Source organism: Pleurodeles waltl, chromosome 8 (genome assembly GCF_031143425.1).
Source record: "Pleurodeles waltl isolate 20211129_DDA chromosome 8, aPleWal1.hap1.20221129, whole genome shotgun sequence".
In the NCBI taxonomy this organism is placed as follows: Eukaryota; Metazoa; Chordata; class Amphibia; order Caudata; family Salamandridae; genus Pleurodeles; species Pleurodeles waltl.
In genome coordinates this window covers 301,292,058-301,317,763 of record NC_090447.1, presented here as the reverse complement: position 1 = coordinate 301,317,763, position 25,706 = coordinate 301,292,058, and positions in this window count along the sequence as shown.

Genomic DNA, 25,706 nt, shown 5'->3' with positions numbered 1-25,706 from the left:
TATTAATTTTTAGCTGATGTAAACATTTGTGGGAATTAGTCAGTGTGATGGCATATTTAGTCATCAATGGAGGGAGTGCTAACGCAGGTGTTTTACTAAAAATGTATTAATGAGTGTTTATGTATTTTAAATGTTAAGTTCATGTAGAAAATGAAATAACGTGGACAAATAATAATGCACACATTTGAAAATGTGATTACGAAGAATGGCCACCAATATTAACAAAGTGTACTAATCAATGATTAATACTTATGAAATATTAAATATGTGTTAGACTAATGCAGTAATATGTCATATTGAGAGTTATGAGGTATGCTTTAGCTTTATTAATTAGAATTGATAGATTTGGTATAGTAGTTTTATTTAACAGAGTGTGAACATACGATTAACTGACCAATAGGTTATTAGGGGATAGTTTAGGTGACTTTGATAAAACAACACTCATTTTGGGAGAGAAAAGTTCATTTCGACGTTCTGAGAGAAGAGATATCATTCTACCATTTGGGTCATTCTGACATTTTGGCTCATTGAGCCCATATTTTCCTGACTGAGAGCCTGATGCCTTGCTGATTGACTGATGTCCTGAGGACAAAGACTGATTCTGCTTTGCTGATCCATACCGAGGATAGGTATACACCGAAATGTGATTATTATGCATATTTGCTTTTTCTTTCTAGGTACCAGCTGCGCCATTTTGGTAGGGCCATAGTTAGACGATTTTCCAAATTTGTGTTACTAAATTGTTTTGCATGAAGCCCAACATGCTGATGCTAATCTGATGTTAGTTAAGGATTTTCACTAATAGAGTTATGATATCAGAGACTAATGCTTGATGAACTTCTCTGCTAAAGTTCATGTACACTATAACGCTGACGCTGATTTTGCTTTTGATTTGCACCATAACTTTAGAATGTGTTGTAGTTCAAGCTTTGATTAGATTGCATTTCTTCCACCGCTTTGGACAACTAGTGTTGTTTCTGTATGTGTTTGATTTGATTTTGAGATTAATCTACATGATCTTAGCGTTGTTAATATGGGGAAATAAACATTCTACACTTTTACTATAGGTGTGGTTATTCATGACTGGAAGGTCATGGTGTATGACAATTACTGACTCCATTGATTATTTATGTTATTGATTATTAATGATTGTTGATTATTGCATATTGGTTATTGATTATATACTGGAACTATGGTAAGAACTTCTTAATTGCGAGTCAAAAGTTTCATCGACCTATTCGCGTCCCCTTGTAAGTTTACTTATTAAGGTCAGACGTGTTAAATCTACTCAAGTAGTGTCCCAGTGCTGAGGCAAAAAGCTGGAGAGAATACCAGGATTATAATCGAAACAGATTGGTTTTAAATGATTTTTGAAAGGCAGCCTCATCAGACATAGATCTATATTGAAAAGAGATCTTACTCAAAGTTCTGGCAACTAGTACAGAAAAGGCAGAACAGCCCAGGCTCTTTGTTTTAAAGCAGGCAACTACTACATTAAGTGCATTTCTAGAGCCCATGACCTTAGGAGTACAGAAATCAAGAACCCTCCCTTTGAGATATTTAGGCCCTGTTTTGTAGAAGGCTGAGTGTGCAATAGTTAAAGCCTTAAAAGTAACTCTCCTGCTCACTGGCAGCCAATGCAATTGCTTCCGGTAATGAGGCACCAAAGACTGTTTAGTCAGTTTAAACAAAAGGCAGACTGCAGTGTTCTATAGCACTTGGAGTCAATGTATGAAGTATCCTAGAATTTCCAAATAGAGGACATTAGAATAGCCTAGTCTGGATAAATCCGCACGCAAACCACTCATTTCTGAGCATGCCATGGAAGAAAGTCAAAAAATATTTTTTTACATTCTTACTATCCAAATAGAGAAGTTCACCATTACGGAGATATGGGGTTTGAAGGACAGCTGACCACCAAAAGTATTCACAGGTTTGTTGCCACTTCCATAGAAGTCCAGCCAAGCGCCTATCCACGTTGGTAGTGGATTGGAACCATAAAGCAAATTTTCTATCTTATCTAGATTACATTGTAGGCAGTTGACTCTAAGCTATTCCAACACTGCCTCCACACATGCTGAAACCGTTTCTTTGTCAGAGGCAAAATCATCCTGGTAGGAAAGCAATAGCTCTGCATCATCTGCATACAAGACCATTTTAATTCCGAATGGTTCTACCAAAAAGACAAATGGGGGCAGGCAAATGATAGAGTGTTTCCTAGTGCTGAACCCTCTAGCATACCACACTTTAATTACTTCACATCTGAATAAAAGGGCTTCATCCACACAGCTGGTTCTCCATGATTCAAAAAAGAGCAGAACCATCTTAAAGCTGCTCCTCCCACCCCAATTGTTTCAAGCAATTTGAGCAGGATCTCATGTGAAACAGTGTCAAAAACCACTGATAGATCTAACAGAATCAAGGGGACATTATGGACAAGATTCAATACTCATCCTAATGGATTCTGTGATTTACAACAAGGCAGTTTCTGTGCTATGCCATGCTCTAATAACTAAGTGAGAAGGATGAAAAAGGTTATATGTATCTAAAAACCAAGAATTGATCAGGAGACCAGTCTAAAAGTTGAAAGGCTCTTTCGGTCAGCATTTGTTTTTTTGTCTTTTTAAAGAGAATAACATTTGCTCTTTTCCAGGAGTTTGTTACTGTCTCCAACTGCAGAGAGGCTGCAATTAACTCCAAGTACAATGTGCATATAAAATAGGCTATTTGCCTCAAAACATGCAGAGGGAACAGGTCCAAAGGGGAGGTGGACTTACACCTTTGGAGGAAGTCATTTAGCTCGTCTTTACTGGGGGCAAACGTATCAGCTTTCTTTTTGCAGGGGGCAACACTGGACTATATGCCAGGATTGTAGACTCAATGGTAATTAACCGCAATAAAGTTGTCCGAATCCTCTGGTTTTGTCATCAAACACATCTCACAGCCTCATACATAATTTGTGTTGACAACACAAGCGGGCCCATCATCTTAGAATCCATAAAGTTAGAGACAACTTTTAAAATGTCTTTACAACAATAATTTGTTTCCTTAATCATTTCTGTAAAACGTTATAATGGCAAGCTTTACATTTTTATGGTAGATGCTGAGGGTTTGTTTGTATTGTGAGTTGTCTTCCTCTTTAGTGTTGTCTCCAGGATCTCTCTAGATTTTTACAGGCTTTCCTTTCAAAGGCAGGTTGATATTAGAACCAGGGGGCCAAGCAGGTATTTATTCCTTTCCAGGTGGGAAATTCTGGTGCCACCACATTGGCCACACCAGAGAGTCTCTTGCTCACTGTGATGTCATATGTAGTGACATTCCCTGTAAGTAGAAATCTAAAAGAAATTAAAGTATTCTGGAGATCAAAAATCACTACTTTGTTCCAAGCACAAGTGGGAGAGACATGGGAAAAATAAAATCCAACTAGAGTATTGAACCCTCAACTTTAAATCACAAAAACACCATGAGAAACCTCATAGCAAACTTACTAGCAGCCCTGATCTTTGACTACCATAGGGAAGTGTAGTATTGGTCTTTCAGGGATGTGAGAAAGGGAAACCATATATTTTCAAAGATGCCAATCTGATGTATGAATTATGCATAAGATGCAGTTACAGACATGTCTTGCATCCAGTCAATGGGTGTGGTGTTTTTCTTTTCATCATCTCAGAATTGCTACTGTGGCTACTGCTAGTGCTATTGTTGGGATGAAAAAGTCCACTGCACGGTAATGGACTGGCACCCCTGCCCTGAGTGGTCCAAATGTACTGATTTCTGGATCCCTAATGCTAATGTTTGTTGTCACAAGCAAACATGGATCATGTGTGTGCACCATGACATAGGCGTATTTCCGGATTGAAGTCTTGTTGGACCAGCCTTCATCAGGGATTAAGCAGCATGTTAAGCACATTATGGTGGTGGCAGCACATTGTGTAGTAAGTAGATTGAGGCCTTACACTCAGGCGCTTTAAAGTTTCACAGCTTTGTGCTGAATGGTGACTTGGCCCACATTGATTTGGCGTGTAGTGCTTCACAGTGCATGAGTGATGTATCTGTGCTGGCTGTATTAGTGTTTGGGAAGGGTACAATACAGGAAAAATGCATTACTGGGCAGAGCTTGCATGATAAATGCATGTTCTGGTTGTGTGTGTGCCTATGAGTAGTACAACACACAAAGGATACAGTGCTGTGCAGTGTGAGCATGGTAAATGCATATGCTGGATGTATGTGTACCTATGAGTGGAACAGTGTTTGAAGGATACAGTGCCGTGCAGTGCAGGCATGGTAAATGTGTGTGCTGGATGTATGTGTGCCTATGAATGACACAGTACATATTGGACACAGTGCTGTGAAGTGTATATGTAGGCTGTATGTATACACTGAGTGTATGTGTGCCTTTTGATGGTCCAATACGTGGAGTACCTTGGATTACATTTTAGGATGCCCAGGCATGAATGATGAAACATGAGGAGAGGAGGTAGAGGAATTGCCCAGAGATATTTGTGCATTGATGCATTCCTGTAATTTGGGTGGGACACAAATTGGATGGGGGAGCCAGGCTAGACCTGTACAATTGAAAATGTGCTCTTTTATTCAGTGAAAAGTCAAAAGAGGGGAGCTTGAGTACATCTCTGGAAGAATCAAAAAGAGTGGGACTGGGGCCCTGGGCTAACTTTTTGATAGACATATAACTGTGACTGAGATCCTGATATTATCTCTGGTCACTATCATGGCCTATGTTGTAGGGCTATCAGATTTGGAGGTACTCCTGCTGGGACAAACTGCTTTCAGGAGGATGAGAGTGGGCAGAGGAGTGTGCTGGGACAAACTGCTTTCAGGAGGATGAGAGTGGGCAGAGGAGTGTGCACTTTAAAACAACAGACCCTCTACGTGAACATCAAAGATTCAGACTCTAAATTACATTTGGTGTCTGCAAATTACTATAAGAAGGCGAGATTGGGACCCCCAAAGCTTATTCTGCCAAGCAGCCATATGGGTTGTGTGAGGAGGGGAAGCTCTGCAAGCCTTCTGCCTCTGACCAGGACTAGGGGTCAAAGCCTTTTAGGTTTCCTGCTGGGTGAGGGGGCATCACCCAGACACTCCAAGACTACCTGTCCTTGAGTCTGCAGCACCAAGGCCTTCCTGCCTGCCAAGACAATTGTGCCCCTTGAGAAATAGGACAGCATAAAAGGGAGTGAGGTGCAATGAGAAGCCCTGTCAAGTGGACTCCCTTTGCGAGGTGTGAGGAAATGGCTACTGCTCCAATCGAACAGTTGCCTGTGTGCAGGAGGAAGTTGGTGACCGTTAAAGGCCATAAGAGGCCCACCGTAAATTCAGCTGTGTGAATCACTGTGCCCGTTGGGCCTGAGACCATGCGCAGCAGGGAGCAGCGACCTTGAATTCCAGAGGAGCTGCTGTGAGAAGACTGCCACGCAGTAAGGGCCACAGCCCAAGCGTGGTAGTGGGTATTAACCCCACTTGGAAGGAGGGGTCACCGCGGAGGATCTTAAAGTGCCTATTGGACCACAGCCTGTGTACCATAAAGTTACAGTGACCCCATGTGCCAGAGTGGGTCACGGAGACAAGTAAGTGTGGCCCAGACAGTTTCTTCCCCAGAGGAGTGAGGCTACTGTGGGACCCTACACACCTGCCCAGGATTAAGGAATCACACCAGGATCTTTGCATCACCAGCCCCCCCTCCCCCTCATAGAGGTAAGAATAAGATATTTTCCCTGCAGAGAGGACCTACCAAGAACCTCTAGTTGCTGCAGATACTCAACCAAATGTGAAGACTCTGTGACCACGGAGTGAAGCCTTCTCGGGATTTGTGCAGTGAACTCACCTGAGTCAGCTGACTTCGGTCACTCCAATCCTGCAAGGTGCAGGTAAGACTGATTTTAAGCCAGTCTGCCAGGGAACCACCTAAAGAAACATGGGAGCCCAGACCTCAGGGGGGACTGTGTTGTTTTTTGTAAATGTCGCATTTATCCTTTGTGTTAGTAACTTTTCATAAATGTGAGTGTTTGGCTGAATGATAATTTATTGCTGCTGCACGCATCTTGAGTTCTGAGGCTCTATTCAATCCCCTGTATACACACCTCCCTCCTAACCTCAAGAGGAAGGCTCGGACTGCTTGGACCACACTAACCCTGAGAGTCAAGCGCTGAAAGGGTACTTGGCCATGTTGCTTGGAATCCATGAAAGATTGGTTGCCTGGGAGTCACAAGTAAAAGGTCTCAACCAAACGGTTGGACCATTTAACCCCTGCTTGCCCCATGGCTCTCTGAAGGGTGTTATGACAGCAATAAAAACCCAGCATTATGAATGACAGCTGATGCCAGGGGTATTCAAAATTCCATGGAAGAAAATAATTTCTCATAGTAACTGCAAATGCAAATCATTTGTATTGGTCATGTTGTTAATTTCCTGCTGCCAAAATGATAGGAAGGATGTACACCAGGTATATCAGGTTGCCATTTTGGTGTTAGCATCTCCAGCCCATCTCTGATATGTGGGTGAGGTTGGCTATGGGTAGTATTTGTTGAGACCAATGCCTGTCATGTAGGAGCTTGAAAAAACAGCACATTTGTGTGTCAAAAAAATTACAGCGAGCTAATGCCATTCCTTTATACCATCCGTGCACCATATGAAAAAAATGATGCACCATGGTAATAAGGAAAGGTTAGCGTAACAAAAAATGAAGCCAACCATTGAGACATGTCGGAAAGAAAAATTACGCGAAGGCTGTAAAAGTGACACTAGAATGTTTTGCTGCACATTTTTTTACGCTAAATGTGTTAACGCCATATTTTACTGCATTAGAGTGAAAAAATTGCACAAGCAAGAAAATAAAATAGGGAGGTAAGATGGAGAATGTAGGAGAGACGCCAGAAAGATCCCAATGAGTCCAAAAGAAGCAAGTATTGACCAGCAAAGTCCCAGGAGGAGAAGAGGAAACAAAAGTGTCACTTTAGTGAGGAGGAGAATGACATCTTGGTCAGAGAGGTGACGGAGCAACAACAACAACTCTTTGTCACCTCCAAATTGCCAATAGGTAGGAGAGAGGCTATGTGGCAGGTAATAGTAGATAAAGTCAGCAGCATGGCAGAGGTAAAGTGGACTGCCCCTGATTATTAGGCGTGCTGACATGATTGAAAGTGCAGAACTATGGAGAAACTGGCCAGAAACGGAAAGGCAGCATTGCAGACTGGAGGTGGAAGTCCTGCACCCCATATAGACCTGGGTGAGCTGGAAGAGATTGTGGCAGTGGTCATCCCGGTGGATCTGGTGACTGGACTCGCAGGACAGTGCAGACTACCAAGACCTACCACAAATGCCTGGTAAGTTGCAGGGGGGACTATATGGAATTTTGCAAATGGCATAAGGGGAAGACACATAGGACACACTGAATGCATGCAAAAGGGTTGCATCAGGATACATAGGGAAAGAATCAAAAGGCCCCATTGCAACTGGAGCCTCACTTTTAGTGATGCTCTGGTGGCTCTATGCACTCCAACATATACACAGCATGGTGTTAAGTCACTTACTGTGGCACAACGCTACCTTGTAAAAATGGCCCCTACACATGCAGCACTTTGCCTGGAAAGGGCATGCAGTCAGTGTGGCGTTACCTTTCAGAGGACAGCGGTAGAAGTCCAGCAGGAGCTGGCACTGCAGGTGCGGGTGGGGATCGAGACCATGGTGGCAGTCAAGAGGGAGTACAGAGGTGCCTCAGTCTAAACAACTAAGGACAACTCAGCTGCCATTAGAGGCACTCACTCCCGCTACATGGATTCCAGCAGTCCTTGGCCAAAATAGCTGCTGTCATGAGGCAGAGGCTTCAACAATAGCCCTCCCAAAGTGGCAGCAGCAGCATGATAGATAACAGGTTGGGGGTGATGCAAAATGCCCTGGAGTCCATATAGCGGCGAGTAGTCTCCCTCAGGGAATATATGGCAACCTACCACCATGATGTAGTTGCAGTGTTGAGAAATCAGCAATTCCTGCTTGCTGCAGTGATGCCTTATGTGTACCCACAAGTGGCAGCTGCTGAGACCTGTGATTCCATATCTCTATCCCCTGATGTGTTTATGCCCCCCTCAACTTCAACAACCACCCATGGCACAGAGGACACCACACACATCAGAGGATGAAGATGTGGAAGTAACAACATTCACACATAAAACCACCCGGTAGCACCAGTCTGTGCCACATGGACAGTATCTTCTTTGTTCTGTGCTTAAGATCATGCCAGTGTTGTGACAGCTGACAATGTGCCCTCTTCACACAGCCACTGTTGATTTATCTACTATGGACTGTTATTGTCTCAATTCCTATCTATTGTCAATTTGGAAACCTCCTCACTAATCCATACTTCTCCTACCCATGTCTCATGACATGTCCCTTACCCTTGGACTCTGAATGTACATCAAATGGCTCAGGATCTCTCATGTGGTCTGTGGCATTGTACTGCATTGGAAAACAAACTAGCACATGTAAAAGGTTACCATAATCACATGTATCATGCACTTTTTTCAGTGTTTAATCAACTCATATAAATGTCTGCATTGTGTGAAGCAATGTCAATGTGGACAGAGCCAGATGACATGTGTGGCTTACTGTCAGACACAAAGGCACATACTAGGACTCAAACATGATAAAGGTGACCAATAGTATTGTGGACTACAAACACCTTACTGACCTTCACACGCATGTATTGAGCATATTTCCACGAAAGTTGACATATGGCATGAATCGTTCAGAACTCAAGTGTCAGGAAATTTCACTGACAACTGCACCAACACAACAAATATGTGAGGAACTGAAGAACCTATTCAAAACTTCGACAGGCAGCTGTCAGTTTTCCAGTATCCACAACCTAAATAGGGTGGAGTATAATGTGCAAAACCTTTCTAAAAAGATTGTGACAGATCTTAGCAATGACAATTGATGTAGCATCATTACCTTTCAAATATATTGCATCCATGCACAATCAGACTATCAGAAACTGCACTGAAAACTGTCTTGACCAGCTGATGTCATAGTGCTGCCAATCAGACAGGTCCTTGGGGATACACAGAGTCATACATGTAAATAAATAATGAATGCATACCCTAGGGGATTTCCCCAACTTGGCCAGTGCAGACATGAGAACACCCAGAGAGTCAATCATCATGGACACCTAATTGTCTGATATATAACAGGATTTATTGGTACCTAAAAACATAACCTATTAACAACCTAATCTGCTCACTAACCTACACTAAACTAACCTATACTAACTTATCTTAACCCTAGAGCTAACTATCCTATTCTAAACTTAACTTATACACATAACGGCACTCAATAAACATTGCCCGCCACCCCCTTATGAGACAATAGACGTGTAGGACACATGAATTAAACTACACACATACTAACTAATCCTGTGTACTAAACAAATATATATATATATATATATATATATATATATATATATATATATTTTGTATTTCTGTTTTTTTTATTTTTTTGTACATATACCCCTAAACATAAACCCCCACCCAACTACCCTAAAACAACAACAATCCCTAAATCCCATGCCCAAACTACATTAACTATATCCTACAACTAACCTAAACTATCCTACCTAAAATATGTCCAACCCCCTAAATCCCACTAAAACTTTAAATGATGCACACTGGCGAAGGGAAGGTCCATGGAAGTGGTGAGCGGCCACACCTACAGCTTCTTGAGCTTCCTCTTTATAGATTTCAGCATTTTATCATTTCGATCATTGTCTGCTTCAAGTCTGGCCAGCCTAGCCTTCAACTTGGCCATGTCTTTTGCATTTCTGCCTCAAAGCTGGAACCAGTGGCAGATGGTGGTGGCTTTTGTGGTGCTAGTGCTGTCTGATGTGATACAGATATTGAGGGTGCCAGACCTGAACGAGCACCACGGGCTCTGGGTGCTGAGGATGCTCCTGTAGTTTTTCTCTTTTTTTAATTTTTTTATTGAAGATGCACAGTGTACAGACACCAAAACAAAAAGAAGGCTGAATAAATACAATAAATACATAGTATAAATACATATCATTACATAAATTCATTTCATAGATCTACAGCAGACAACAAGACCACTAAAAGGGGACACGTGGATAACCTATTCAAGACCTTAAACTACAATAAAGTGCAAAAATTGAACATAATTAATTAAATACATCCCCTACAAACATGATTCAATTATTACCTAGCCACTGTGCAAACGGGGCCTAAATAGGTTCGCCCATCCGCCTACGCGCGCGGCCCTTGCACGCATAAGAACCCATCTCTAGATAAAACATTGAGCACATCCGAGCCAACCAATGGTTAAAAGTTGGTGGAGTCGACTCCAGCCAGTCAGATGCAATACAGCAGCGGGCCACAGACATGGCTAAAAACAAGAACCTTTGTGAGTATTCTAGGTGCACCACTCCATCAATTCCCAATAATACTAGTTGTGGCGTAATTTCCACCTCCTGATGAATTAGCCTAGTTAAAAAGTTAGCCATATCAATAAAAAATTCATGTAGCCTACTGCAATTAAAGAACATATGTACCAGGTCGGCCGATACACTCTTACATCTGGGACACACCACCCCCCTTAAACTGCCCCAGTTAGATAGCTTAGCGGGGGTATAATATAGATGAAAAATAGTCTTATAATGTTGGGCTTGTGGCCCAGCGGATAATATAAAACGCTGTGCCATATCTAAAGAGGTACGTACTGACACTTCAGAAGCTCCAATATTCCGAGACCACCTCTCCGCCTGTTTGCTCAAGTCATCTAGCATTAAATTCAAGAAGAGTGGATATAGCGAGCAGACCCGCCATCTAGTGGAGTTATGAAGAACCTCCATAACTGGGATTCTATCCCCCACTTGCCCAGCTGCTGATCTAAAATTTACCCCAAAAAATTGTCTGATTTGCAAATATTTAAAAAAATCCTTAGTGTCCAATGAAAATTCCCTTGTCAATTCTTCAAAAGATTTAAGGTGGGTATTCCCATAAAAATCACCAATACACCGAACACCACGCTGAGCCCACCTGGCACAGTATTCATCCTTAAAAATGTCAGGAAGTACCGAAGAATTCAAAATTGGGGTGTAAAAATTAATCCGGCCAATTCCAATTTTTTTTTTAACATTGGTCCACACATTAAATACAGCCCAGACAGTCTTGAACTTAACTTTTTTTAAATAACTAGGCTCCACTGTTCTCAAAAAAGCTGCATTGGCATGTCTTCCCCAAATATTATATATAGTAGGACAAATTTCGCCAAAATCTCTGTTATCAGCCTGTTGACTAATTAATGGTTGGATATATTGCAATGCAGATACCCAGTAATAAAAAAGAAAATGAGGGGCCGCCCACCCCCCTCTCTCTGGGTAGCACTAAATACTTATATGCCCGCCGTACTTTTTTAAAAGACCAAATAAAACTACTCGCTAAACTCTCCATATGTTTAAACCATTCTTTGTTAATTTCCAGCGGGATAGTATGGAAAAAATATAAGACCCTAGGTAAAAAAATCATTTTAATAAGATTGCATCTACCAATAATCGTTAAATGCAAATTGTTCATATGATGCAACTCTTTCCTGGTTTTAGCTAAGACAGGGGCAAGATTACTCTCCACTATCTGGTCCAAATTGGCCGACAATTTGACACCTAAATAAGTAACTTGATTGGCCCTCCTGTTGTCTTCAATAATGGCCCACCCATTGCCCAATATTTGGCATTTGCTCCTATTTAATGCATAGCCTGAAATCTCACCAAACTCTGCGGCTAGTTTCTCTATTTGTTCAATCGCCCTCCCTGGTTCAGGAGTAGTGATGGCTATGTCATCAGCATATGCCAAAATTTTAAACCTGCCCTCCGCCATTACCATAGGCGAGATCAAAGTATTTTGCAATAACTTCCTAATCAAGGGTCTATATAGAGTGCAAACAATAAAGGGGAGCAGGGACAGCCCTGTCTAGTTCCTCTTGTAATATAGAAGGGTTCTGAGGTTGCCCCGGCTATTTGAATTCGAGCAAGGGGCTTCTGATATAAACCTTGTATAGCCTTGATAAAGCCATCCCCTATATTAAATCTACTGAGCACTGTCCATAAATATTTCCAGCTCACCCGATCGAAAGCCTTTTCGGCATCTAATAATATTAATGCCATCGGGGCCGCCATAACCTGAGATGCGTCTAACATGGTGATAACACGCCTGACATGATCGGCGGTCCCCCGCCCAGGAATAAACCCATGTTGCCAAGGGGAGACAAGCCCACCAATAACACGACTAAGCCTAACCGCAAGGATTTTGGCATACCATTTAGCATCCGCGTTTATCAATGAGATAGTTCGGTAGGAGCCTGGTAAAAGTGGGTTCTTCTCTTTTTTTAAAAATATTACAATATTAGCCTCCAGCCATGAGCCCGGCACCCGCTCTCCAGCCTGTACTGATGTAAAGAGTGCCAAAATATCATCCTTCAATTCCTAAAAAAAAGTTTTAAAGAATTCTATTGGGATCATATCAGGGCCAGTAGCTTTCCCATTAGATAGAGCAGTTAAAGCCGAGATAATCTCATCCAACTCAATGGGGGCAGTCAACTGACAGCCCTCATCTTGCGATAACTTTGGACACGCCATATCACTCAAATACTGAGCAATCCTTTCGTCTCTATCATCCGAGAAGAGATTTTCCTGCTGGTACAATACAGAATAATATTCTTTAAACACCTGTAGTACTGACGTATCTCCATACACAATCTGCCCCATCCTATCTTTAATTGCCAAAATGGCACTCCGAGCCGCCTTTTGTCTAGTCTTATATGCAAGCACCTTACCCACCCTCTCACTAAACTCATAACATTCCTGCGTGCAAATCTGGGCTTTTATAATGTCTTGATCTAGATGCAACTGAATGATCTTGGCCTTCATGACCGCAATCTTGTCCAAAGTGTCTTGTATTGGAACATTATTCCTTGCAAGCCCCACTATCTGACTCTCCAGAGAAGCCAGTTCAATCTGGGCTGCAGATATAACTAGGTGCCGTTGTTTCTCCTGCCTAAGGGCGTAGCTCAGAGTTTCCCCACGGATAGCAGCCTTTAAAGCATCCCATAACATCCCCGGTGGAACCGTACCCCTATTAAAACCCAGAAACTCAGTTAACCATACTTTCATCCGTGACACATAAGCTGAGTCAAGCAGTAAGCCCCGGTCAAAAGACCAGGGTTTTAAATGTCGCTCCTTACGCAAGTCCGGAAATTGTACTACCAAAGGATTATGGTCAGATATGACCCTAGGAATTTTTTCCACCAAAAGTCCTTCGCATAACGATGGAGACAAAAAAAAATAGTCTAACCGGACCGACTTTCGGTGGGGATATGAAAAGAAAGTGTACCCAGGATCCATAGGCATACAATGCTGCCATGCATCCACAAGACCATGAGTCTGCACCAACATTTGTAAGGCGCGAAACACCTTCGGTTTTCGTCCCAAATATGAACCCTGATTCTGTAAAGGGATATTAGTCTCAGTATGTATATTAAAGTCCCCACATATAATAAGCGGTAAGGCCCAGAGCACAAGTTCAGTATTTAACATCTCAATACCAGCCGGATCATCAAAATTAGAACCATAAATAGAACACACTGTAAAATTTGATTGTCCCATTACACACTCTATTATAACCCATCGGCCCATGTTCTCAACCCTCTTCTTGACCACCTTAAGAAGATCTCGCCGTGTAAGTACTGCAACCCCTCTAGTGTTAGTTTCCTGGGTGGTGTACGCGACTAATTGGAAACCAGGAAAATCAAGCAAATGCTTTTTAGCCGTAGTAACATGCGTCTCTTGCAAACAAATTATTTCCGCCCTTAATGTTTTGAGCTCATGAATGGCAAGACGTCTTATCTTGGAATCGTTTAGCCCACATATATTTAAGGTGGCCACTCGCAAAACATTACAGTCCCTCATTAAAAAATCTAACAAATACACCTAAACTTACATCTTGTTTCATCATACACCTAATAATCTCCTGTGCCTTCAAATACATATTTCTGTGCATCTCCCAAGCAAAACCTACCCAACCCCAAACCACCCCACCGATCCCCAACCCACCCACAAAAGGAGACCCTACCTCCCACCCACCCCCCACCCTACCAAATGAGGCTTCCAGACTGTAGTCTGTAAGATGGACAAACAGCCCCCCCCCCTTGAAGGGCTCCTGCGGCGATTCCTAAATTAAACAAGTTTACTAACAAAAAAGCTGTTTCCCCTAAAAACTAAACCCCCATAAACCAACCATTTCAATAAGAGTATCCCTCCTCCTTTTCTTCTCTTCCCAGGCTACCCGCCTCTATCACCCGCCCCTTTTTCATTTTTTAAATTTTTTTTTAAACATATATCAACAGTTAAGTCAAAGATCGCAGGTACTCCTTGGCTTTGATCTCGGATGAGAACACTCGTATCGTCCCTTTAAATATAGTCTTAAGTCGAGCCGGGGACAGTAGATAGGCTTCCGCTCCCTTCTCCTGGAAAGGGCTAATCAGTTGTCTCAGGCGCCATCGTCTCTCTACCGTAGCATGACAAAAGTCGGGGCGGGAGAAGAATGTACAGCCCTCACAGCTAATCCTTGCATCAGGGCGGGCTTTCTCAAAAACTATTTGGCGCAACAAATAGTTGCCAAAATAGACTATAAAGGCCCTAGGCTGTTGCAGGGCTGTTCCACTTGCTCCTGCTAATTGTTGATTTCTCAGATGTAATGGAAATCGATGGGCTCTCTGTATTTCTTTCTCCCACTCCCATCCAGTCTGCTCCAGGAATGCTGCTTTAAACAATCTAGTTATAAAGGCTCTTGAATCCTGCCCTTCTACACCTTCTTGTATCCCAATTAAGCGCAGGTTGTTACGACGTTGCCGGTTTTCAAAGTCCTCTACTTTCCACTGAATATCAGAGAGCTGAGTCTCATGCATAGCAGCTTGTTTTGTCACTGCACCCAGGTCTGACTCCAGCGCGTCCGCCCGGCACTCAATAGCAGCAATCCGCTCCCCGATTTCAGAACATGTCTTTGCAACCTTGCTGACTGCCACTTGTAGCTGCTTCATGGCCACCCTGGCTTTCTTGCTGTCCCTCTGCGTTTGCTTATGCTGTGACGTGATGGTCTGATACATAAGATGCAGAGAAGGGGAAGGGGGCACAGTCTCTGCATTCAAAACATTAACCTCTGCCTGAGCTGGAGCCACTGAAAGATCACCCATGCTGTGCAGTAGTTGTTGTGTTTCTGTGTAATCCCAGGACATAGCTCTCGTCTTAGAGGCCTTCTTTTTTTTTCCCTCTTCTCACTAGACTCACCAGCTTTGTCTAGTCTAGATACCTCAGTCTGTTTTGATTGGCATTTAATTGCGGTGCCCCTCAGCACAGAAAAAGGGGCTGTAGAGCTATCACATTTCTCTGAGTCTATGGAGGGGCTGGTGCTGGCCTCATCCGAGTCTTGAGATTGATCCGATAGGGAAAAAAAATTCTCCCCAGCTTCACCCTGAACTAATGAGTCCTCTCTACCCTGCCGGAAATCACGGATCACCTCCAGAGTGCAAGCCAGAGTTGGCGAGTCGGTGCTTGGCAATAAGCATGCTGCTGCTGCTGCTACTTGCTCGCAATACCCTACCCCAGTCACCACTTCTTGCGCCAGCCCTACATTGCCTTGAAACCCAGGGGCATGTAACAGCTGGTCAGTCTCCCCTTCAGCTGCTGCAAGACCATTACCCCCAACACAAGAAACAGAAGCCTGTGGGGATCCCCCAGCAATACAACTTACAGTTTTGTGTGTATCCAGAGATCGGCTGCCACCAACATCGGTTTTCACCTGAAGCAACCCCCCACTATCTGCAGAAGCCAGGCGTCCTGGGCCAGTGCTGTCACCATCCACAATCAGCTCCGCTGCATCTTGTATAAGCCCAATATCGGAGTCCTTTATAATAATGCTGCCCCCAATAGGGGCTGAATTATGAAGAATTTTGAACATCCGGGGTATAGTCACCACTTCCTCCTTTTCTCCAATCTGTTTTGCGCCATTCTTCGCCCTATGAGTCTGCCCCAGGACCGCAGAACTCCCTGGAGCTGGATGTCTGCCCTCAGGCGCATTCTCACCGCAGCCTGCGTTTCCAAAGCCGCTATTCCTGGAAATCCGAGCGGGGGGCTGGAGGTCCAGAGGTCGACGTTCCTGCGACTCTGGTTTTAGCCGGCTGCCGCGTGCAACTTTCGGGGCCATCCGCCGCTGTTTGCCGCTAGGGGCTACAAAAATAATACATGTCCAGACCCGGAAGCCACGGCCGTTATGGCTAGAATTGCCGAGGTCGCCCAGGGAACTCCTGTTGAATCTACTGACTCCGCGCGTAATACCACTTAGCGGGTAATTACCGCGAATACAGGCAGGTGTGCCCCCGTCTGAAGCAGCCCGCATAATCCTCCCCGCGGGGGAAACAGAAACGCCGTACAGGAGCCGGAGGGGAAGAGAGCTCCGACCGCTAGAAACTCGCAGCCGCCATCTTGCCTCGCTCCTGTAGTTGAGGTGGTTTTAGGATGTGTGCCTGGACCACCATTAGGGAAGGCCTTCCATGCCCTAGACTGCTTTTCCGTGCAGTATCTCCTTGCCATCTTCCTGTAACCCACCTGGTTCAAAAGAACCTTTCAACACATTTTGTGAATTTCTGTTTCTGTGCTGGAGACATTGTGGCAGCTAAAACATGAGGAGAAAATCTCATCAGTGACCTCATTGGGTAGAGGAAGTACAAGCAGGTATTGTAAACAGCATTTTGTGATGACACATGCTGTCAAGCAGTAAGCCAGCAATAAGGGCAAGAACCAAGGCCCATATTTACACTTTTTTTAGCGCCGCATTTGCGTTGTTTTTTGATGCAAAATCGGTGCAAACTTACAAAATACCATTGTATTTTGTCAGTTTGCGCAGATTTTACGCCAAAAAATGACGCAAATGCGGCGCTAAAAAAGTATAAATATGTATTTTGTAAGTTTGCGCCAATTTTACGCCAAAAAACTACGCAAATGCGGCGCTAAAAAAAGTATAAATATGGGCCCAAGTTCATTCAAATCTGCCTAGCAAGCATCTGTACTATTTAGTGCATGTCACAGGGATAATGGCTCTCCAAAGTTGCACACTAGGGCCAACATGTGAGGGGGTCTACAGCCTCCCTCCGCCACATTAGCGTCATAAGCAATATGATGCAAACAAGGCACAAGGCAAAATGGTGAGCATAATCTAACCAAAGTGGTGCAATACCTGTATTGTGCCACTTTGTCAACTCTTGCCCCACATTAGGCCTGTACCGGGCATGATGTATGCATGGTTTGCTTTAGCCCAGTAGGGTGACTGTCAAAATGGTGCACTGCAATCTAAGAGATTCGACTGCCACATTTTTTTCTTAGTTGTTGTTGGAGGCTGGCCTGGCTTATAGTGGGTGCCTTGTGGTACTTACACCTTGTGCCAGGTCCAGTTATCCCTTATTAGTAGAAGAGAGGTGTTTCTAGCAGCTTAGGCTGATAGAGGTAGCTATGGCAAAGCAGCTTAGGCTGAACTAGGAGACATGCAAAGCTCCTACTATACCACTTATATCATATAGCACAATATCATAAGAAAACACAATACTTAGAGTTACTAAAAATAAAGGTACTTTATCTTAGTGACAATATGCCAAAAGTATCTCAGAGGATACCCTCACTTAGGAGGTAAGTAATATACACAAATTTTATGTACACAAACCCAAAACAGGTAAGTAACAGTAAGAAAGGTAGTGCAAACAATGTAGAATCACAATAGGATGCAATAGGTAGACATAGGCCTAGGGGCAACACAAACCATGTACTCAAAAAGTGGAATGAGAATGAGTAAATTTACCCTACGACCCCAGAAAGACACAATAGTTGTGATAGGGGATTCTGCAAGAACCACAAGCACCAGAAAAACACTGAATATGGACTCCTGGATCTGAGGACCTGTAACAGAAGATGACCAAGTCCAAGAGTCACGAAAGTGTCTGGGAGGGCAGGCGCCCACTACACCCCGTTTGAAGGTACAAAAGGGCTGCCTCTGGGTGGAAGAAGCCAAAGATTCTGCAACTATGAAAAGGGCTAGGAACTTCCCCTTTGGGTGGAAGATGTCCCCCGGCGTGCTGGAGGTTGCAGAAGTGTTTCCAGGCAGAAATACTGCGAACAAGCCTTGCTAGCTGCAAGTGTCGTGGTTGAGGTGTTTGGGTGCTGCTGGGGACCAGGAAGGACCAGGATGTTGCCACTTGGAGGAGGAGACAGAGAGGGCACTCAGCAACTCAGAGAGCCCCCACAGAAGCAGGCAGCACCTGCAGAAGTACCGGAGCAGGCACTTAGAAAATCTGAGGACAGCGGTCAACTCAGAGTCACAAAGAAGGACCACATGACGTCGGAGTCCAACTCAGCGAGTTGGCCAATGCACGACGGCATGCTGGGGACCCTGGCTAGGCTGTGCACAAAGGAATCCTTGGAGATGTGCACAGAAGCCGGAGCAGCTGCAAATCACGCAGTACACAGGTTTGCTGTCTGGCATGGGGAGGCACAGACTTACCTCCACCAACTTTGGACAGAAGGGCCACTGGACTGTGGGAGACACTTGGACCCAGCTCCTGTGTTCCAGGGACCACTCTCGTCAGGATGAGAGGGGACCCAGAGGACCGGTTATGCAGAAGTTTGGTGCCTGCGTTGGCAGGGGGAAGATTCCGTCGACCCACAGGAGATTTCTTCTTGGCTTCCAGTGCAGGGTGAAAGCAGACAGCCCTCAGAGCATGTGCCACCAGGAAACAGTTGAGAAAGCTGGCAGGATGAGGCGCTACAATGTTGCTGGTAGTCGTCTTGCTACTTTGTTGCGGTTTTGCAGGCGTCCTAGAGCAGTCAGCGGTCGATCCTTGGCAAAAGTCGAAGAGGGAAGTGCAGAGGAACTCTGGTGAGCTCTTGCATTCGTTATCTCAGGAATAGCCCAGAGGAGAGACCCTAAATAGCCAAAAAAGGAGGTTTGGCTACTAAGAAAGGAGGCTTGGCTACTGAAAGAGGTAAGCACCTATCAGGAGGGGTCTCTGACGTCACCTGCTGGCACTGGCCACTCAGAACAGTCCATTGTGCCCCAACACCTCTGAATCCAAGATGGCAGAGGTCTGGGACACACTGGAGGAGCTCTGGGCACCTCCCCTGGGAGGTGCAGGTCAGGGGAGTGGTCACTCCTCTTTCCTTTGTCCAGTTTCGCGCCAGAGGAGGGATGGGGGATCCCTGAACCAGTGTAGACTGGCTTATGCAAAGGGAGTATAACACCCTCTCTCAGAGGAAATCCTTTGTTCTGCCTTGCTGGGACTGGGCTGCCCAGGCCCCAGTGGGGCAGAATCCTGTTTGAGGGGTTGGCAGCAGCAGCAGCTGCAGTGGAGACCCCGGAAAGGCAGTTTGGCAGTACCCAGGTTCTGTGCTAGAGACACGGAGATGCATGGAATTGTCCCTCCAATACCAGAATGGTATTGGGGTGACATTTCCATGATCCTAGACATGTTACACGGCCATATTCGGAGTTACCATTGTGAAGCTACATATAGGTAGGGACCTATATGTAGTGCACGCGTGTAATGGTGTCCCCGCACTCACAAAGTCCGGGGAATTGGCCCTGAACAATGTGGGGGCACCTTGGCTAGTGCCAGGGTGCCCTCACACTAAGTAACTTTGCACCTAACCTTTACCAGGTAAAGGTTAGACATATAGGTGACCTTTAAGTTACTTAAGAGCAGTGTAAAATGGCTGTGAAATAACGTGGACGTTATTTCAGTCAGGCTGCAGTGGCAGGCCTGTGTAAGAATTGTCAGAGCTCCCTATGGGTGGCAAAAGAAATGCTGCAGCCCATAGGGATCTCCTGGAACCCCAATACCCTGGGTACCTCAGTACCATATACTAGGGAATTATAAGGGTGTTCCAGTAAGCCAATGTAAATTGGTAAAATTGGTCACTAGCCTGTTAGTGACAATTTGAAAGAAATGAGAGAGCATAACCACTGAGGTTCTGATTAGCAGAGCCTCAGTGAGACAGTTAGTCACTACACAGGTAACACATTCAGGCACACTTACTTATGAGCACTGGGGCCCTGGCTGACAGGGTCCCAGTGACACATACAACTAAAACAACATATATACAGTGAAAAATGGGGGTAACATGCCAGGCAAGATGGTACTTTCCTACACAACCCCCCCCAAACGAAGGACAATAAGACTAGCCATGACCTGATGAGTCTTCATTGTCTAAGTGGAAATATCTGGAGAGTCCATCTGCATTGGAGTGGCTACTCCCAGCTCTATGTTCCACTGTATAGTCCATTCCCTGTAGGGATATGGACCACCTCAACAATTTAGGATTTTCACCTTTCATTTGTTTTAGCCAAAGTAGAGGTTTGTGGTCTGTCTGAGCAATGAAGTGAGTGCCAAACAGGTATGGCCTCAACTTCTTCAGAGCCCAGACCACAGCAAAGGCCTCCCTCTCTATGGCAGACCAACGCTTTTCTCTAGGGGTCAACCTCCTACTAATAAAAGCAACAGGTTGATCCTGGCCCTCAGAATTAAGTTGTGATAGTACTGCCCCCACTCCTAATTCAGATGCATCAGTTTGGACATAGAAATTTTTAGAGTAACAAGGGCTTTCAGGACAGGTGCAGAGCACATGGCCTGCTTCAGCTCCTCAAAAGCTTTCTGACAGTTTGCTGTCCATAATACCTTTTTAGGCATCTTTTTGGATGTGAGGTCATTAAGAGGGGCTGCAATGGAGCCATAGTTCCTAATGAACCTCCTGTAATACCCAGTGAGGCCTAGGAAGGCTCTCACCTGAGTCTGAGTAGTAGGGGAACCCAATCTATAATAGTTTGGATTTTCCCCTGAAGTGGTGCAATCTGTTCCCCATCAACAAGGTGATAAACCACCTTCCCCTGCCCTATCTGGCACTTTGAAGCCTTGATAGTGAGGCCTGCCTTTTGCAGGGCCTCCAAAACCTTCCATAGGTGGACCAGGTGATCATCCCAGCTGGAGCTAAAGACAGCTATATCGTCCAAATATGCTGCACTAAAAGCTTCCAGCCCTTCCAGGACTGTGTTCACCAACCTCTGAAAAGTGGCAGGTGCATTTTTCATTTCAAAAGGCATTACTGTGAATTGGTAATGGCCTCCAATGGTTGAAAATGCAGTTTTAGGTTTAGCATCTTCTGATAATTTGATCTGCCAATACCCTGTAGTCAAATCAAAAGTGCTTAGATACCTGGCAGATGCCAGTGTATCTATGAGCTCATCTGCCCTGGGTATAGGGTGAGCATCAGTTTTGGTTACCTGGTTGAGACCGCTGTGGTCTACACAAAACCGCATTTCTTTCTTTCCATCTTTGGAATGAGGTTTTGGTACAAGTACCACAGGAGAAGCCCATGGACTTTCAGAGTGCTCAACCACTCCCAGTTCTAACATTTTCTGCACCTCTTGCTTTATGCAGTCCCTGACATGGTCAGGCTGCCTATAGATCTTACTTTTGACAGGCAAGCTGTTTCCAGTATCTATAGTGTGCTCACACCAAGAAGTGGTACCTGGCACAGTAGAGAAGAGTTCAGAAAACTGACCCAGGAGATTTATGCAATGGTCTTTCTGCTCAGCAGTAAGACAATCAGCCAAAACTACCCCTTCCACAACAGCATCTTGTTCTGTGGAAGAGAAGAGATCAGGATCACTGTCTTCTTCCTGTCCCTCATCAGTTGCCATGAGCAGGGTGAGATCAGCCCTGTCATAGTAGGGTTTAAGGCGATTGACATGGAGCACCCTAAGGGGACTCCTGGCAGTGCCTAAGTCAACTAAGTAGGTGACTTCACCCTTTTTCTCAACAATTGTGTGGGGTCCACTCCATTTATCTTGGAGTGCTCTTGGGGCCACAGGCTCCAAGACCCACACTTTCTGCCCTGGTTTGTACTGAACCAAAACAGCCTTCTGGTCATGCCATTGCTTTTGGAGCTCTTGGCTGGCCTGAAGGTTTTTACTGGCCTTTTTCATACACTCAGCCATCCTTGATCTGAGGCCAAGCACATACTCCACAATATCTTGCTTTGGAGCTTTTAAAGGTTGTTCCCAACCCTCCTTGACAAGTGTTAGTGGACCCCTGACAGGGTGTCCGAAGAGGAGTTCAAAGGGGCTGAAGCCCACTCCTTTCTGGGGTACCTCACTGTAGGCAAAAAGGAGGCATGGTAAAAGGATATCCCATCTCCTGCGGAGTTTTTCAGGGAGTCCCATAATCATGCCTTTGAGAGTTTTGTTAAATCTCTCCACCGGTCCATTTGTTTGTGGATGAGAGGGTGTAGTGAACTTGTAAGTCACACCACACTCCTTCCACATGGCCTTTAAGGAAGCAGACATGAAATTGCTTCCTCTGTCTGATACTACTTCCTTTGGGAAGCCCACCCTAGAAAATATTTCCAGGAGGGCCTTTGCCACTGCAGGTGCTGTAGTGGTCCTTAAAGGAATTGCTTCAGGATATCTTGTGGCATGGTCTACTACCACCAAGATAAACCTATTGCCTGAAGCAGTAGGAGGGTCAAGGGGGCCAACTATGTCAACCCCTACCCTTTCAAATGGAACCCCAACCACAGGCAGTGGAATAAGGGGTGCCTTTGGGGTGCCACCTGTCTTGCCACTGGCTTGACAGGTTTCACAGGACTTACAAAAATCTTTTGTGTCCTCAGACATTCTAGGCCAATGGAACAAGTCTGTCCCAAGTTTTCATTTGTCCCAGATGTCCAGTTAGGGGAATGTCGTGGGCTAGAGTTAGGAGGAACTTTCTGTACTCCTGAGGAATCACTAACCTCCTGGCAGTTCCAGGTTTAGGATCCCTTGCTTCAGTGTACAAGAGGTTGTCCTCCCAGTAAACTCTGTGAGAGTCACTGACATCCCCATTAGCCTGTTTGACAGCTTGCTGTCTTAGACCCTCTAGTGTGGGACAGGTTTGCTGTGCCACACTCAGCTCCTCCCTGGCAGGCCCCCCTTCACCCAAAAGCTCAGCAGTGTCTGCTTCCAGCTCCTCTGGCGTAGGTTCTGCACAGGGTGGAAATTCTTCTTCCTCAGAACAAGAATCCACTGTAGAGGGAGGGATAGTAGGAAGTGCTTTACTTCTACTAGCCCTAGCTTTAGGGAGCACTTGGTCCATTGTTCCAGGATCCAAGCTTCCCTGTCCTTTTTGCTTTTTGGCCTGAGCCCTGGTTAAAGCAAAAATATGCCCTGGGATGCCCAGCATTGCTGCATGGGCCTCCAACTCCACATCTGACCAAGCTGATGTCTCCAAATCATTTCCTAGTAGACAGTCTACAGGTAAATCTGAGGCTACCACAACTTTCTTTGGACCAGTAACCCCCCCCCAGTTGAGATTTACAATAGCCATGGGGTGGCTAAGTGTGTTGTTGTGAGCATCGGTTACTTGGTACTGGTGACCTAGTAGGTGTTGTTCAGGGTGGACCAGTTTCTTTATCACCATTGTGACACTGGCACCTGTGTCCCTGTAGGCCTGAACCTCAACACCATTTATTAGGGGTAGTTGCTTGTACTTATCCATATTAAGGGGACAAGCAACTAAGGTGGCTAAATCAATAGCCCCCTCAGAGACTAACACAGCCTCTGTGGTCTCCCTAACAAGACCAACCCCAACTAAATTACCAAAAGTGAGCCCAGCTACTCCCTTGGATTGGCTATTAGTAGGTTTGCTCCCACCAACACTGCTATTAGTAGGGACACTAGGGCCCTCATTCTGACCCTGGCGGTCGGTGATAAAGCGGCGGCCAAGCCGCCAACAGGCCGGCGGTCTAAAATATGCAATTCTGACCCTGGCGGGAACCGCCAACACAGACCGCCGTATTAACACTCCGCCCGCCACGGCGGTACAAACAAACAGCGCGGCGGTTCCCGCCAACAGCCAGGCGGCAGACAATGTACCGCCCACCCTATTACGACCCACCAATCCGCCACCTTTTCCGGGGCGGGAGCACCGCCGATAAGAACACGGCGGAAACAGACTACGAACGGGAAAACGCTCACCTCTACGCACTCGACGCGAGATTCCGGCAGTATGGAACCAGAGTTGCAGGTCATCCCCGCACTCCTATACCTGCTCATATACCAGGAGCACGCCCGGCGGCGCGGAAGACATCGGTGAGTACTGCACCTACGACACAGGGGAGGGAAAAGATTACCGGCACACACCCACCCACCCACACCCACTACAACACACACATCAATGCATTCCCACAGATCACTGTCACAACCCACAAACCACCCCCCACCGAAATAATGCAAAGACCAAAAGAAGAGATCATAAACGGGCAGATATATTGAAATATGTACACCAGTAATCCCAATAAATAAATAAACTATGTACAAAATATATACAGCTACTAAATGTAGTCCAACCACTGTCCGTGGATCACAGGGGTCCTGTGCAAAGGGGCAAGGCCCAGTCCCACGACAAGAACTCCACGGAGAGAACACTGCAGGGGCATCTGAAAGAAAATAGGACAGGCACCTCAGGGGGAAGGGAAGGGGGGGCACCTCAGCCACTTGAGTACACGACGCCAGATCCACGAGGGGACTCCATGACCACTGGCCCATCCTGGGGAGAGCAAAGCCACAGTCCAAACAGTCCATACAGTGGGTGGCCTGCCCACTGGGCCATCCCGGGGAGAGTAAAGCCACAGTCCATACAGTCCATACAGTGGGTGGCCTGCCCACTGGCCCATCCTGGGGAGAGCAAAGCCACAGTCCATACAGTCCATACAGTGGGTGGCCTGCCCACTGGGCCATCCTGGGGAGAGCAAAGCCACAGTCCATACAGTCCATACAGTGGGTGGCCTGCCCACTGGGCCATCCTGGGGAGAGCAAAGCCACAGTCCATACAGTCCATACAGTGGGTGGCCTGCCCACTGGGCCATCCTGGGGAGAGCAAAGCCACAGTCCATACAGTCCATACAGTGGGTGGCCTGCCCACTGGGCCATCCTGGGGAGAGCAAAGCCACAGTCCATACAGTCCATAACAGACCCCACTGCCACTGGAGGAGGCAAGTTGGCCAGAGGACATCCTGCAGCCCTGCCCGAGATAGATCCTGCCCTGCCACGTCTGCCAAAGGGCCAGCGGTTCTTGCCTTGAACGGCCCAGTTCAGCGGTTCCTGAGACGGCGGGGCCCAGTTCAGCGGTCCTTGCCTTGAAGGGCCCAGTTCAGCGGTTCTTGAGACGGCGGGGCCCAGTTCAGCGCTCCTTGCCTTGAAGGGCCCAGTTCAGCGGTTCTTGAGACGGCGGGGCCCAGCGGAGCGGTGCTTGAGACGGCGGGGCCCAGTTCAGCGCTCCTTGCCTTGAAGGGCCCAGTTCAGCGGTTCTTGAGACGGCGGGGCCCAGTTCAGCGGTCCTTGCCTTGAAGGGCCCAGTTCAGCGGTTCTTGAGACGGCGGGGCCCAGTTCAGTGCTCCTTGCCTTGAAGGGCCCAGTTCAGCGGTTCTTGAGACGGCGGGGCCCAGCGGAGCGGTGCTTGAGACGGCGGGGCCCAGTTCAGCGCTCCTTGCCTTGAAGGGCCCAGTTCAGCGGTTCTTGAGACGGCGGGGCCCAGTTCAGCGCTCCTTGCCTTGA